The sequence below is a fragment of the Rhinichthys klamathensis genome, unplaced genomic scaffold, assembly GCF_029890125.1.
Source record: "Rhinichthys klamathensis goyatoka isolate OS25496 unplaced genomic scaffold, OSU_Roscu_1.1 h1tg000214l_1, whole genome shotgun sequence".
NCBI lineage: Eukaryota > Metazoa > Chordata > Actinopteri > Cypriniformes > Leuciscidae > Rhinichthys > Rhinichthys klamathensis.
Genome location: NW_026606739.1, coordinates 457,449 through 475,214, shown reverse-complemented (window position 1 = coordinate 475,214; position 17,766 = coordinate 457,449).

Sequence of the window (17,766 nt, the reverse complement as noted above, 5' to 3'; positions counted from 1 at the left end):
GCATGTGTTAGCTAACACTGTAAGTTAAACTAGACTAGCAGCATGGTTGTCGAATCAAACAAAACATCATTATGTTTAGTTAGAAAACAACACAAGTTATACTGATCAGTCTTTCTTGTTGTAAAGATTTTGCTAACGTTACCATTCCCACGTGGGCGGGAGAATTGTCCTTCAGGATTTGGTTACGTAACGTTAAGTTAGTTCATTATTCGACTGACCAATACTATCTTAAACCACATACTGTAGTAGCCTACTCACACTTGCATAAACATACGTAAATATAGTTAAAAGAAGAAAAGAAAAAACTAACGCCAGGAAGAAACTAAGTAACGTTAGCCTAACTAACGTTAGCTATGTCAGAAACATGACGAAAACTTTGTAAACAAGGCTAACTTACTAGCTTGACTAGTAAGGCAAGAACATATTTGAAAAAGATGAACTAAAAATGTACAAAATGAACATAATATTGCGTTACACAAAAAGGAAAAATGTACTTACTTTAAAGATCGTAGTCAATGACTATAGGATATCGTCTCCAAATACTGAAATCGTGTGACGAGTGGCCACTGTTGTGTTGGTAAATCTGCTTCCGTTTTTTTAGGTACTGCCCCTCTCGGCCGGTGGAGGTACTTCTCTGTTTGTGCTTTAATACTTTCTTAAACATTTGTACAGATTGCAAAACTCGCAATTGCAAATTAATCCCTTACCTGTAAAAGGTAAAATAAATAAAAAAATCGAGCTTGTAAAAAAATGAAAGACATAAACGAAATTTCCTGGGGTGACAGAGAGACAAAATATTTCTAAATATTTCACTTTATCTTTCAGGTCAAAACAGGGATTTTCATGTTTATTATAAATATTACCATGGTTGCAAATTAATAAAAAAAAATCTAAAGCATACCCAAGCTTTTGGCCAAGTTGCAGATGTCTTTCACTGTTCACTGATTTCAGGCATTGGTGAAAAGTCTAACTTCATCCATTTATTCTGCTAAATTGTTCATACCATGAATGAAATATTTATTTTAAAACCTAATCAGAATCAGAAAGATATTTATTGCCAAGTAAGTTTTACAAAAGGAATTCTTTTTGGACTATTTGTGCATCTCAATTGTGCATAAATCAAAGAAATGTAAAGAATTGTCACCTTAAGTGAATAAAATAATTCTATATATTTTACATAGGCCTATCACTGAATCGCTTCAGAGTTTCAACGTAATTTAAATGTATTTTCCTAAACCTTATGGAATCAGACTGAGTCAAATCTGTTATAAACCCTAATGACTTTGGAGCAACAACAATAACAAATTTTGATATAATTCACATAATAATCGCTTTAAATGTGAAAGTTAAAATGCTGTCAGTTCCACTCATGCCAATGACATGGCTGGTCGATTTCAAAGCGGCTTGCCGCCAGCCGGCCGCGGTTCGTTTAGACGGCGGCAACCGCCAGAGAGAATGAAGTCGGCGGCCCGGCGGCTGTTCGCCGGCGGCATCTCGCAAGAAATGGGAGTGACGTATTCGGCGGCAAACGCTTCATCTCCGCCAGCGGGGCGCACCTATAGCCGACAGTTTGGGGCCGGCGGCAAAAAGAAGCCGTGCCGATATTTTTTGCTATCTGGGATGTAGCGCTGATTTATTTAGTAGATATTTTGACAGGGACAATACACACTGACAAACATTAATGTGAAATGTGTCAATACTTTATTTAGTAAATAGTTAGTCTCACGGGAACAATTTACTATTTTTACCGAAAAAGACAATATAGCCAATGCAACGGCGTTCTTCCTTGTTGGTCAATGACATGAACACCTTAGCATGTTAGCAATGGACACAAGGCTAACGTTACCGGTAGGCCATACACAAAAACATAGTTAGCATCTTTTATTGGATATGTTTTATGTTTCATGTTGTACTATTCTTCCGAACACAATTCCTAGTTTATGAAACTGTTCACTAACAATGGTAGTAAAACCAATTCTGATTGTACATGTATCTAGCTTACGCTAAAGCATTACACATTTTACGCATCGTCATTTGTTGTCATACATAGATTGGCCGTATCAAACATTAGAGACTGGGCTATATCTTACCGTTTTATCAATAAAAAAGACAACTGAGGATCCCGTTTGAGACCAAGAGCAGACCGGAGATCTCTCCATTTGTTGAATGCCTTCCCGAGGTTGACTCTCGTCTTACTCCGACGCCTGTCTGACTCCAATTTGGACCTTTTGGTGGCACTAGACAAATTTTTTCTTTTCTTTACTTTATGTGGAGTTTGCGTTGGGGTTTGGAATGGACTACAAGCCGGTCTCTTTGAATCCATCTTCTACCTTTGACGCACGAGTTGTCTTCGCTGATGCGGAGAATGGCGGCGCCGGCGAATACACAAACCTGCGAGACATAGCCTGGTGAGCGTGAACGCGCATGACGTCACGCCCAGTCTCAAATTCGAGCCCGAATCCCTCTTATATATTTTACTGTACAGGATTATAGAGGCAATCTCAGTGCGCAGAGAAGGGCTCATTCAGCCCATCAGGCAGTTCTTTAAGCATGTATAGGATAGAAAAACAGGTATTTTTAACATGAAAAGTTGCGCAATGCACCTTTAATAGATGAAATAGCGAGAAGAAATAAAGTTTCTTAAAGGAACTTTTCTGAAACCTCTTCGATGGGCTCGAAGGGAGCCAAAGCCAGACCCTCAAGTACAATGGCCAAATCCCAACCCGGTGCTCTAGAGTGCAGTGCAGGTCTCAACCTCAATGTACCACGGAGAAAACGAATAATCAGAGGATCTCTCCCAAGAGAAGTGCCCCTCAGAGGTAGGGATGCTCCGATCCGATATTTGTATCGGGTATTGGGGTCGATACTGAATAAAATTCTAGATCGGGTATCGGCAACAATTGCCCCGATCTGCTAGGCGATATAAAAGTTTATGGAGATGCCGGCGATTAAAAGCTTTCGCGCCGCCACTGTGCTGTGCGCAGTGTGTGACATCATACGCTAGCAACGTGAACAGCGGACAGCATGGAGCAAGCCAAAACATCTGTGATTTGAAGGTATTTCACAATAGTTATGCCAACAAGTTCCAACGTGGTTTGCAGTATATGCCAAGTAAATGTTCCGAGGGGTGGTGATAAAACTTCGAATTATAATACTACAAATTTAATGAAGCATTTACAGAGATTTCTTAGCAGCGCCAGCGGTCTGTTATGAAGAAATAACAGACCGCATTCTACATTACAATTCAACCAAGCCATGTAATAAATAAATATATATTCAGATGCCATATGTGTAGCTGACTGTAACGCAGTTCAGATGTTATGGGAAGGAGGTGGGAACTGGCGAATATTCAAACATTTTAATAAATAAAACGCATTAAAAAATGAAAGTATAAGAGCCTGTTCGCATATCGCGTCTTTTGCGCGCTCAAGTTCGTTATTTCAAATGTAGGCGCGCACTATGCGCGCTCATAATGGAAGCGGCGCGGTCGCGATGCGATGCGCTCGTTTTTTCCAAGCGCGTCCGCGCCGCATCGAGATAAAAACATCTCAACTTTCCAGAATGCCGCAAGAGCACCGTAGGTAACGTGACAAGAACCAACAGACGCCTCCGGAGCGCAACCGCCCTAGCGCTATATGTGAACCAGCCAGCAGCCCCTCGTGGACGACTGCTGGCCACAGAAACAAAACACAACATAAAATCAGGCCTGCTGTTCCTCTCTCGTCCTTCACCGTCGTAGCTCCTCCTTTTATGCTTCCGCTCCTCAGTGAGAGATAAGTATGCAGTAAATGACTAAAGTAATTTTTGAGACTTAGTTATTGAGCAGCATTTATTATTTTCTTGGTTTTTCATGTTCTTTCTCACACTGTGACACGTATACTAGTCTGTGACTGTAAATTTAAATGTAATAAGATGCCATGATGTAAAATTACTTTTAATAGAACTGAAAATATGAATATTGAACAACATAGTACTGTGGTTGCATACAGCTTATTAAGTAATTCAGTACTTTTAACATTTTACCTTTGTATCGGATCGGTACTCAGTATCGGCCAATACTGAATTCCCGGTATCGGAATCGGTATCGGAAACAAAAAAGGTGGATCGGAGCATGCCTACTCAGAGGGGTGTGGTAGGCTAGAAGGGACACTAAGTCCGAGAACCAAACTCGGGTCGGCCAGTAAGGGGCTACTAATAGCAGACGGGCCCCTTCCCGGCGAACCCTCTCCAGAACCCCCGGAAGCATGGATATCGGGGGGAATGCATACAGGTGCAGCCTCGGCCACACCTGCACCATCGCATCCAGTCCGAGAGGAGCTGGGTGCGTAAGGGAGAACCACATGGGACAATGGGTTGAATCTGATGATGCGAAAAGGTCGACTTGAGCTTAACCAAACTTCTCCCAAAGGAGCTCCACCACCTCGGGGTGAGGTCTCCACTCCCCGGGCCTCAGCCCCTGTCTCGACAGGATATCCGCTCCCAAATTCTGATGCCCCGGAATATATACTGCCCTGAGTGACAGCAATTTCCCCTGGGCCCATAGGAGGATCTGATGGGCCTGCTTACATAGGTGACGTGACCTCAGACCCCCCTGATGGTTGATATCGGAGACCACCGATGTGTTGTCTCAGCGGACCAACACATGGTGGCCTCTCAGGTCTGGCAGGAAATATTTGAGAGCTCGAAATACCGCCATCATTTCCAAACGATTTATGTGCCAGGAACATTGATGGTCCTGCCAAAGACCTTGCGCCGAGCGGCCACTCATGCCCCCCCCCCCATCCCGTGAGGGAAGCATCCGTCGATAGCATGACGCGTCGACAAGAAGCCCCCAGCACTCGGCCCAGGGCGAGGAACCAAGGTTTCTTCCACATGTAGGCATTGCCACATGACCTTGATCGTGCGGAATGGATTTCCCCTCGGAGAAAACCCCTTGGTCCTGAGCCACCACTGCAGGGGTCTCATGTACAGAAGGCCAAAAGTGATTACGTTGGACGCAGCTGCCATGAGCCCCAACAGTCTCTGAAACTGTTTTACAGTGAGTGACTGGCCTAGTTTTACATTCTTTACGGCTGTGAGAATCGCAGAAATACGTGCAGGAGACAGACGTGCTTGCATTGTTTTCGAATCCCATATTACACCTAGAAAAGTGGTCCTCTGAGCTGGGAGGAGTACACTCTTTTTCGTGTTGAGCCGCAACCCCAACCTCTTTATGTGGGACATAACGACATCTCGATGCCGAACTGCCAACTGCTCGGACTGAGCTAAAATCAACCAATCGTCAATATAATTTAATACGCGAATGCCCTGGAGTCTCAGAGGAGCCAGAGCTGCATCCACGCATTTTGTAAAGGTGTGGGGTGATAAACCTAGGCCAAAGGGAAATACCCGATACTGGTCTATTGTGACAAACCAGTCCTCGGACTGAATCTGTGATACAATCTGTTTGAGTATAAGCATTCTGAACTTAAGTCTCTGAATTCTGCTGTTTAACCCTCTGGGGACCAAGGGTTTTTTGAGGCCCTTGGGATGTTTTGACATGCACTGACATTTGTGCTTTTTTCAGTTATTTATAAACATGTTAACTCTCTGGGGTCGGCGGTCTCGCCGGCGATACCAGCTCACTTTTTTCCTTATCAGTGCCAAAGAGACTCAAATTACTCTGTTAATTTTGATCTTACATATAAGTGTTGTACATCATTAGATCCTGTTAAGTTTCTATTTTTTTTGTGGATACTCACAATAAAAACAAAGTGTTGTGCTTTTCACCAAATAAAGAAAAACAAACATGATGCGAGTTCTGCGTTCTCTCTGTCAGTGAAGTCCATTCTGAAACGCGTCCTAAGATTAACTGTAACTCCGCGAATACTTGTCACACAGGCACGAGAGGTTTTTCTTTATGAAGCTTAAATTCTCTTCTTTTAAATGAAGTAATTTATATAAAAAACAAATATTCTCAGTTTATGCAATCTGTATGAAAAGAGAGTGCTGTCAGTATTTTTTCCCCCAGCTCATTACACTTCATTACGCGTTAATCTGACACGCCCACGGAGGACGCGCGCTATTCAAACGCAAATGTCGAGGCAAGCCATGACAATGCCCACATCAGCCGTTCCACCGCGGCGGTAAAATGTGTGGTGTATTTGCTGCCTTTTACCGCTAAGAGGCGCTACAATCATAGACTCTGAAAAGTGTTCGTTTATTCCGGTTTATTCTCTCTAATGCGTAATCTGCTGCCGCACCGCGCTGATTCAGAGCGATTGAAAGCTGGTAGCAGAAGAATTCAACAAGTGAAACGTAGTTAAAATAATTCATAATCACAATACTGAAATTAGGCTACTGAAATGTAATTGAATAAATAATGAAAACATTTCAACATAAAACATTGCAATAAAAACATTTAGGCTACATGAATGAGGCTTTACAACTTTAACAGCGTACAGACGACAGCTCAGTGATCAACGCAACGACACGAGCTTCGAGGAGCTTCAACAGACCCGAGATCGAATCTCAATGTAGCATACATGTTGTTAACCGATGTTGTCCTACGTTTATATTTTCCCACCTTGATGCTTAAATAGGTAACTGTTTATATCTGTTTACTTATTTAAAGTCAAGAGTTTTGTTTGATTATCATTACAACATAAATTTGCTACATTCCTGTAGAACCGCAGCCGCTGCACAAACGACAAAAACTGATGAAGGAAGATTGTCAGCCGATCAGAAAATGAAAATGAAGAAGCTCGTCTTTAGTCTGCTAAATTATTGTGTAATGTAAAAGAACACTAAAATTACTTAAGTTTGAAACCAAGTTCGAACATTTCAAGGTTTAAATTGTTTAATTTAAAACAGGGTTGCATCTTGTTTAGAGTTTATTTCTTTTGCGATGCAAAATAAGAAACACTAGGCTAATCTTATTCTTGCGACATTTTAAATTTGTATTGCCAAAGAAATTACAGCTAAATTAAACAATTAAAACAGTAGGCCTACAAAACGAAAATTGTCCAAAGAAACATAGCTAATTAAATTAAAAACATGCGTTTCTCTTTGCCTCTCTCGCGCTGGATCTCTTTTTAACAAGTTTATTTAGTCTCCCTCGCTGCGCGCGCGGGTCTCTCTCTCGAAATTAATCATTTCAGGGTAAAAACACATCATACAGCTGATAATACTGTATATGTCGCTGCGTGTCAGCCATACAAATCACGAAAAAATTATTTAACCTTTAATTGTTGCTTCAAAGACACAGCATGCCTTGTTGAATTCACCTTACAATAACTTCAATTGAAATTTTGTGTGAAAAAAACTTTAAATAGGCTACAATAAATAAACTACAATATTTATAATTTAATAAGATATGGGGCCTACATTTGGACACAGATTTATCCTTACAATAATTTTGCCTGCTCATCAGGCTGGCTATCCGACACTCTCCATATGAAAGAGGAACATTAACACCTTTGTCCAGCAATGTCCCTCCAACCCCCCACAGGCTATCGGAGTCTGAGGCTGACTTAACACAAAGAGAAGTCGCAATTCACACTTAAATCGCCATTCTAGACAGTGTTGATAATGAAGGAATTAAATGATTTAAGTTACATGTAGCCTAGTGATATTTCTGTCATAAAAGTTTATTACTAAATATTTCATTATTTCAATAATTGATGAAATAAAACTGGTTTGGGGCAGCTTTTTCCAAGCAAAACTAAATATAATCTGAAAAAACGCTTGTTAATTTGTTGTCATGAACAAAATGTTCAACTTAATATTAAAGTCTACAGGGATCTTTGGATCCTTACAACCAGGCATGCAATTTGTGAATTAAGTTTTTATTTTATTTTGTATTATTCAAATAAATATCGAAACACGGTGCTTCGTGGTAATGCTGCTAAATTAAATAACATTTATAGAATAATTATGAACTTAAATGAAACAATATCGCAACATTTCGACAAATACATTATTATGTTTTTACATTTTAATTCAGGGCGATTTAGCCTACATTTAATTAGAGCGAGATTTTCACCCATGTCTTGTCATTTTCTCATTGGGAAGCGCATGTTTGAGTAGATCCTCTGTACCTCTCGTTTTCATATGGATTAGCCTACATAATCAGATAACATTTATTAGCCTAAATATTTAGACATTTAAAGGCTTTAGACATAGCCGATTTCTTATCGTGACTGAGCTGAAGTGGCTTTCGGTTCATTTTTGTGACGCGCAGTTCCCGGAGACAGAGAGGACAGATATACTGTTTTTGTCGTTAGCCTAATATGAATACAAGTTTACAGTTTTGAACGATGTAAGCTACTCTACTCTTATCTGTATGACCAAAAAATTACGGAGTCGCCTATTTTAGCTGTAATAATGAGATAAATAAATTAATCTAAATGAACGCTCCGCCGCGTTTGTCGAACACTAACTCACGATGCCAGAATAAAACCCGACTTTAGAAAAATGCATAGGGTCACTCGGCGTGGTGTGCCAAAACACTTAATTGTAAACTTCAATATTTCATTCAAAATAATCTCAACACGCTTTGTGAAATTTTGAAAAGCCGTGCATGCATTAAGGCCACTGGAACTAATGAACAACTGAAACGCTGGTTTTGATTTTATTGTTTTTCGTTTAAACGTGCCTGTTGCATATCTCTATTTTATATATTTGATATTGGTGAAGTAGCCTATAGCATTGATTAGCTGTGGAGGGAGGGGTGTGGGGATTAAAATAATTCAGCAGAAGTAGGGATGTTTAGACCAGAAGGAAATCCCAGTCCCCCCTGGCAAATCACACTTTACTTAAAACCATGTTTTTAAAAACTCTAGGTTGTAGGGAACAGACCTCTCTGCCATGCGCGCGCACGGTTTGGAGCACAATATCTGTCTCGCATGCACGCTCGCTCTAAATAGATTACGGGATATTTTAACTAATTTGCGGTATAACTAGTCGATCACGAGTGGCTCAACAGGTAGATCTATAGATAAACTATATCTTTCAGGAATTTGACCGACCGGGTTGACACTTCAGCGTGAGAAATCGGGGGTGTGGCGTGAGAGCCTGGAATAAAAAAATAAAAAATATATATAGCCTATATAAAACAAAACTGTATGGTGTAACAGAGTTTTAGAGCTAGACAAATCTGTCTGCAATAATAAATATAAAATATACAGCAGACCATGTTTGTGCGGGATTTGAACCTGTGTCATCTTGATGATGAACCGTCAGTTCTACCGCTCGGCTATGAATTTTGTTACTGAGAAATAACCAAACGTTTGATTCTCACATGAGCGAGAAAACGTTTTGTCTTTAGCCTGTGAGTGTAGGCCTACTTTAGCCTTTTACAGTTTTAAAAGATTATATCTTATCTGTATGACCAACAATTTGTTGTAGGCTTATTTGGAAATTACCATAACTTGTAGTATTTCATCCTTAGGCTACTGTTAATAGACATTAGCCCCACTTACGTTTTGCTAAATGTCCCTTTGCGCCACCTGGCGGTCATTTCGCGTACGACTTTGAAATGCGACTGGTTTATTTTTACCGCGGTGGATGGCTAAAAATGGTATGTGGATGGCTAAAAGGTGTGACTAAAAATGTGCTTTTGGCTTTCATTTATATTTTGATTGTTTGTATATATATATATATATATATATATATATATATATATATATGTATATATATATATATATATATATATATATATATATACTAATGAGCCTTTCATTCAGGGGTGTCACACAAGAAAGAATGCAAGGACAATATATATATATAAATAAATAAATATTTATATACACACACACACACACACACACACACACACACATATATATATATATATATATATATATATATATATATATATGTGTGTGTGTGTGTGTGTGTGTGTGTGTATAAATATTTATTTATTTATATATATATTGTCCTTGCATTCTTTCTTGTGTGACACCCCTGAATGAAAGGCTCATTAGTATGCAGTCTGCTCAGGTGAGAACTGCCTAATTATTCATGAGGGGGTTGGGCCGATCCGCCCATCCGCATATTGCCTTTGCAAACAAAAAAATGTTTTTCACAATTTAAAACAATCTATTGTGTTATGTGAATGATAAGGCAGGATGATTTTCAGATCATTTTGAAGAAAAAACTCTATGCCACAACATCCATTAGTCAAAAGTCTTGTGGACACATATTTAGTATGTGTTTTGTGGCCTTATTTCAGAAACTTTAAGTTTTAGTTTTTTCAATAACCACGCATAAACAATATTCTCTCAAAAATACAAAAATGTACATACATGTTGATAACACATTATGGTAGCCCTGTGTGTGCTAAATAGAGTGTAATTACACCTTTGCCAGTAATATGTTTATAAGCAACTGAAAAAAGCACAAATGTCAGAGTATGTCAAAACATCTCAAGGACCCCAAAAACACCTTGGACCCCAGAGGGTTAATGGCAACGGTGTAAATTCACTCTATATAGCACAAACGGGGCTACCATAATCTTTGAGCAACATGTATTTACATGTTTGTATTTTTGAGAGAATATTTATGCATGGTTATTGAAAAACTTAAAAATAAAAGTTTCTGAAATAAGGCCACAAAACACATATTGATTATTTCTTCACAAGACTTTTGAAAATTGTATCACATAGCCTAGAATATTTGCTCCAAAACTATGTGAGAATCATCCTGATTACTCATTCAGATAAGTCAATAAAGTCTTTTAGAATGTGTATGACGTGTTTAGTGTGAGAAAGCTTTATGCGGGGAGGCGTGATCTCTCATTAATATGTATGGCATTTCACACCTGAGAAAGACAAAGACCCTCCCATAATGGCCCTATTAGGTGCTATCAGGCCCTATCATTAGGAGGAGCCTTGCACAAAGAATGAGGAGATTTAAAAAAGAATGGCTTTTAGATTGTTTGGATTTATTTACAACACAACATAATCCAAAGATACACAACAAAGGACTGGTTTCTGGTTAAAATTGCTTTTTAATTATATATATATACACACACACACTGCTTAGAATAAGTGAAAACACCCATGCTAAAGTTGACTAAAAAGAGGAATAAAAAATCTTAATGCCTTAATTAAAAAAATGTGGAAAACTCCAACCTTTAGGGAAATGAATAATGTCCCTGAATTCTTTGTGAATGAATAATGTATCGCAAATAATTAAATGTTCTTCTTTAAAATACAGGGTGCATACTCTGGACACTTCTATCACACACCCTTCACCATATAGACATGATTTTATTTCAGTTCAAAGTTAGAGTTGGAAACATCTTGAAAAGAAAATAGTCTTGTAACACTCTTGTTTTGGTCACATACTAAATGAAGGGGATCCAATCTTCCAAGAGTAAAGTTAAGCGTCTTTATGTTTTGTGAGATAACCCCAAACTATATAGATATACACACAACAGCAATATTGTCAGCAAATCATTACATCCAAAGGAAAAGAAAATCATAACTTCATTATGTTTAGAACATTTCAGTTCACCACATGTTTGAGTCCAGGCAGAAATATAGTCAACTTCTCACCACACCATTTCAGTTCAGTTCAGGTTAGATGTGAGCGTTTCCAATATTCCAAAAGTTCATTTGAAGTCCTGGAGTAGAAGTCCAACAAAAAAAGTGTTTCAAATCATGACCAAGCACCAGTCCGGGTAATCAACAAAGGTGTAGAATCAGAGCACAACATAGTCCAGATGAAGTGTCCATATTGAATGAAGCCAAAAAGAGAACCCTCTAAACAAATAGGCAAATACAAATCAAAATATGCAATTGACACAGATAATGAAAATAGAATTACAAAATATATACAACTTACATTGAGCTGTTGAACCAAAAAGATTCCTCATAATAGGGTTTCTTGCATACGCTGAGTTGAGCAAACACTCAAAGCCATGCCAGTACCTCCCTAAACACTCTTACTTGTCTCTCTTAAATGGACAGCCGTTCCCAAAGAAACCTCCATAGCTCCCCCTTGAGGTGGGGAGTAAAATTACAGCACAAGAAATGGAACATTCTTCCAGAACTGTTACACACCCCACCCTTTAGAGAAAGGTTAGACATAACCGTAAAACTTTTTCAAATTCTCTATATGATAAGTTTCAGTTTGCATGGGGTCTTTTGACACTTCAACTTTATAATTGACTTTGTTCAATTGTCTGATTACCTTTGCAGGTCCTTGCCACTTAGGGGCCAACTTTGCCATGAACGCATCCCCTGCTCGAGACACCGGATGAGTACGAACCCAGACAAGATCACCCTCTTCAAAAGTCTCTTGTCGTCTCTTCTGGTTGTAGTACTTCTTTTGTCTTTCCTGGGCTCTTGCAACATTTTCCCTCACCCTGTTCAATAGGGCTTGTTGGCGCTCTATGACATTATATGCTGAATGGTCAGGATCTGGATGACGATATTGGAACTGATCCATGGGTCCTTTCAATTTGCGTCCTATGGCAATTTCAGATGGAGTGTATGAAGTACTCTCTTGCCAGGCAGAATTGATTGCAAAACGAAACTCATGAACCCACTTATCCCAATGCCGATGGTTATCTTGGACATAAGAGGCGATCATGGTTTTGAGAGTACGATTCACTCTCTCAGTCAGGTTGGTTTGCGGGTGATATGCTGTGGTAAGTTTTTGAACCACTCCCCACTGCTTGCATGTTGTGTTAAGTAGTTGGGATGTGAATTGGGGTCCCCGATCTGATACAAGGTAAGTTGGAGTTCCCCAGCGAGTAAAAATCTCCTTGACAAGAATGTCTGCTATCACATGAGTCTTCGCTGAGCGCAACGGGAACACCTCCACCCATTTACTGCAATAATCCACGACAACCAGCAAGTACTCATTCAATTTTGAGCTTTTAGGGAAAGGCCCCATGAGATCCAAGCCCAACATATATCCAGGTTCCTTGATGGGTGTAGACTGTAGCTGTCCAGAAAGCTTGTGAATGCGGGGTTTATACTTTTGGCAAACCTGACACTGCTTGCAATGATTCCAAACATCCCGTCGAATTTCTGGCCAATATACCACATTAAGTAACCGACGTAACGTCTTCATACGCCCCAAATGTCCGCTCAATGGGTTATCATGGGCAAATTCTAGGAATTTCTGACGAAGATCTGTGGGAATAACCACTTGCAAACTGCTACCTTTCAGTGAGTCAGGAATGCATCGGAACAAAAACTGATTCTGTACAACGTAGTGAATATGATCGGGGTCTTGTGGAGGATATTTGGCTTTGTCCCATAGATCCCGCAATGCTTGGTCGTCCTTCTGTGATCTTTCTAATTCTTCCCAGTCCATAGGCAAATCCTTACCCACATCCTGTGCATGACATATTGCAATAGGACTCGGGAGATCTTCTTCGGGTAAGGCGCGAGATAATGAGTCGGGAACAACATTGCATTGGCCTTTCCTGTATTGCACAGTGAAGTCAAGCCCCTGAAGTCGGATGGCCCATCTCATGAGTTTCGAAGTAGGTCGAGGATGGTTAAATACCCATACAAGAGCTGCATGATCTGTGATAATTTGGAAGTGCCTTCCTTCCAGATACTTCTGCCACTTTTCCACCGCCCACACCACAGCAAGACATTCCTTCTCCGATACGGAATACGATTTCTCCGCTCCCCGAAGTAGCCGTGATGCATATGCGATGACACGTTCACCATGGTCTGATTCTTGGGTCAAAACAGCCCCCAAGCCGATGTTGCTTGCATCAGTCTGTACTTTAAATGGTCTGCCAGGGTCTGGCGGTACAAGAACTGGGGCCTTTTGCAAAGCATCCTGCAGTTTCTCAAAAGCATTTTGGCACTCATCAGTCCAATTCCATGGCACATTCTTCCTCTTGAGAGCATGTAAAGGAGCAGCAAGCTCTGAAAACCGAGAAATGAACCGATGATACCATCCAGCAAGGCCAAGAAAGCGTTGAACTTCCTTTAAGTTTCTTGGTGTGGGAAAGTTCTTCACAGCTTCCACCTTGGTTCCCTCTGTTTTGATCCCTTCTTCAGAAACCACATGTCCTAAAAAAGATAGTGATTTCCTACAGAGGTTACACTTCTTAAGGTTTAGTGTCAAGCCACTTGCTTCCAATTCACAGAACACAGTCTTAAGATCTTTGATATGTTGTTGGATGTCTCTGGAATACACCACAATGTCATCAATATACACGAAGCAGCATTTACCAAGCAAATCCTTCAATATTCTGTTCATCAGTCTTTGGAAGGTAGCTCCCGCATTCTTCAGCCCAAAGGGAAGACGGATGAATTCATATTGATTATTTTTGGAAATGAATGCAGTCTTCTGGACGCTGCAGTCATCCATCATGACTTGCCAGTATCCACTCCTAAGATCTAAGGTGCTGAATACTGTGGCTCCGTACATCGACTCCAAGATGTCCTGTATTTGAGGCATTGGGAATCCGTCTAATGGGGTTTTGGTGTTCAATGATCGATAATCCACACAAAAACGAACACTTCCATCCTTTTTTGGTACTAGGACTATAGGAGCTGCCCATGGTGAAGTAGACGGCCGTATTATGCCCTTGTTCAACATCGATTCAATCTCCTCGTCAATGAACTTTTGTTTGTTGATTGGGACAGGGTACGGTCTTTTCCGTACCGGGATGGAATCACTAGTGATAATCTGATGTTTGATGACGGAGGTTTGTCCCAGATCATCGGTACAGACAGTGGGCCAGTTCAATAAGAGACCCTCCAGTTGCCTCTTCTCAGTACGTGATATATCGGCTTGACTTACCAAATCCTTGATGATGGTAATGGTATTTTCTGACACCTGTAAAGTTGATAATGCACAGTGAATGTTAATGCTGGCAGGTTGCAGATAGCAAGAAAAAGATTGTGGTGACTCATGTGCACGCAATGAATAAGAAGAACTGTTGAAGTCAAGTTTCATGCCAACTGACACAAGGAAATCAAGGCCAAGAATGAGTGGAAATGATAAGTCTTGATTCCTCATAATGAACAACCGCACTGGGTATGTACTATCTTGCAATATACATTCCCAACTGACTTCCCCTATTGCTCTTTGTACTTGGCCATTGGCAAGAGCAAACGACAGTCCTCTGCTGGATTTCCAGGTCTCAGCATCATCTTTCCATCTCCTCCACAAAGATTCCTGAATCAGGGAATATGAGCTACCAGTGTCTATGACAGCATCACACGTATGTTTCTGTAATACCACAGGGAAGGTTAACAGCTTGATGTTACTTTCTGAAAGTATGGCAATGTTATGACTCCCGCCTTTGCCTTTACCTGATCTGTCTGAATCCCCTTTTCTGGTAGCTTGCTCAGCATGGCGTTGTTTCCAGTAGGCTCTTTCCTCTGCCATGTCTCGTTCCACTAAAGTTCCGACACGTACCAGCTCATCAAAGGTGTTAGCTGTGCTTCTCAGAATACTGGCTACTCGAGGATTACAGTTCCTTAATGTGGCTTGAAGTATTTCTCTTTCGGTCATAGATGGCCTCAGTCTCAGACACATAGCTCTATACTGAAAAGCAAATGTCCGGATGCTTTCACCCAGCCCCTGCTTCCTCTCTCTGATTTTCCTCTCAGCCTCCACCTCATAGTCATCGGGTAGAAAGGAACGAAGGAATGCCGCCTTAAATTGATTCCATGTGTTGACGTGGATTTTCTCCGCCATCCACCAATCTTTAGCAGTGTGCATCAATACTGATGGAAGTATTGATAATATCTCGCCATCACTCATCGGTCGCACTGCTAAGTACTCAGCACACCTTTCTAAGTAAGTTATCGGATCTTCACCTTCTGTGCGTCCAAACACGGGGAATTCTAGCCTGACTGCTGCTTTATACGGAATTATGTGAGATGTAGATGTTGCCTGGCCGACCGGGAATGTCGTGGCGAAGGCTTGTGAAGCTATAGGAGTAGACACAGCATTCGGGACAGAACTCATCATAGACTTGAGCTGATTATCTCTTCTCTTTAAACAATCCATCATGGCCTTGCCCATATCTTGCATCTGTTCCTCCAAAACCTGCTTCAAACGGTTACACCTTCCTTCAATTATATTTGTCAGCTTTTCTTCAAGCTTTCGCTGATTCTGATCAACCGCCTGTGCTTGAGTTATTGTCTGTTTGGTTGTTTCTCGAACTTGTTCCTCTAGAGTTTTAAGACAGTGGTCATGTCGCTGAAGGTGATTTTGAATGTCTTGCTCCACTCTTCTAATACACTCCACATTGTCTTTCTCCATTTTGTCTATTCTCATGCTTAACTGATTTAATTTGGTTGCAATGGTAAGACTGATGAGACTTTCATCTTCCTCTTCCTCTACTGGTGGAGGAGGTGGGAAATCAGTTAAAACAACCTCTTCTTCCTGTAAGATTGCCTCCTCTTCAGACTCCAAGTACAAACTGCCAAAGGACTGTATCATGTCTTGAATTGGTTCTCGGCGTGTTGTAAAAGGTGCAGCAGTGAAGTCTGGGTCCGTACCCACATCAGCCTCGGCATTAGACAGGTCCATACTTTTGAACTTGCTCTTACTCTTTACCAGAAGGTCCCTGTTCGGGCGCCATTATATGTAACACTCTTGTTTTGGTCACATACTAAATGAAGGGGATCCAATCTTCCAAGAGTAAAGTTAAGCGTCTTTATGTTTTGTGAGATAACCCCAAACTATATAGATATACACACAACAGCAATATTGTCAGCAAATCATTACATCCAAAGGAAAAGAAAATCATAACTTCATTATGTTTAGAACATTTCAGTTCACCACATGTTTGAGTCCAGGCAGAAATATAGTCAACTTCTCACCACACCATTTCAGTTCAGTTCAGGTTAGATGTGAGCGTTTCCAATATTCCAAAAGTTCATTTGAAGTCCTGGAGTAGAAGTCCAACAAAAAAAGTGTTTCAAATCATGACCAAGCACCAGTCCGGGTAATCAACAAAGGTGTAGAATCAGAGCACAACATAGTCCAGATGAAGTGTCCATATTGAATGAAGCCAAAAAGAGAACCCTCTAAACAAATAGGCAAATACAAATCAAAATATGCAATTGACACAGATAATGAAAATAGAATTACAAAATATATACAACTTACATTGAGCTGTTGAACCAAAAAGATTCCTCATAATAGGGTTTCTTGCATACGCTGAGTTGAGCAAACACTCAAAGCCATGCCAGTACCTCCCTAAACACTCTTACTTGTCTCTCTTAAATGGACAGCCGTTCCCAAAGAAACCTCCATAGCTCCCCCTTGAGGTGGGGAGTAAAATTACAGCACAAGAAATGGAACATTATTCCAGAACTGTTACAGTCTTTTTCCATAAATGTCTTAGTTTGATCATACATATTTCAAAGTTGAGGATTCATTATTTTCATATAGCTTGCATTGGAACAAACATCTTAATTGATTAGTTTATTGACAAAACATAAGCTTATTTGATGTCTTTATTTTGAAGCTTATTTTAAGCTTATTTGATGCTTATTTGATTAGAAAAACTTTATCCAAAACTAGTCAAAGAAATGTTATTTTATTTCGTCTGTAAGTGCGTATCTGTGCGTTCATTCATTCTCACACACACACACACACACACACACACACACACAGAAACATGATTCACAAAACAGTAGGCTATGCTATTTTTCCGTTTACAGACACTAACGTTATTCTATATCGCGATTAGAACAAAGCACAAAACACTTACACTTCTCAGCTGAATCTGTTGCTCCTCCTCGTAGTGAAACCAGCACTTGTTCTGTGGTAAATGTCCCAGGA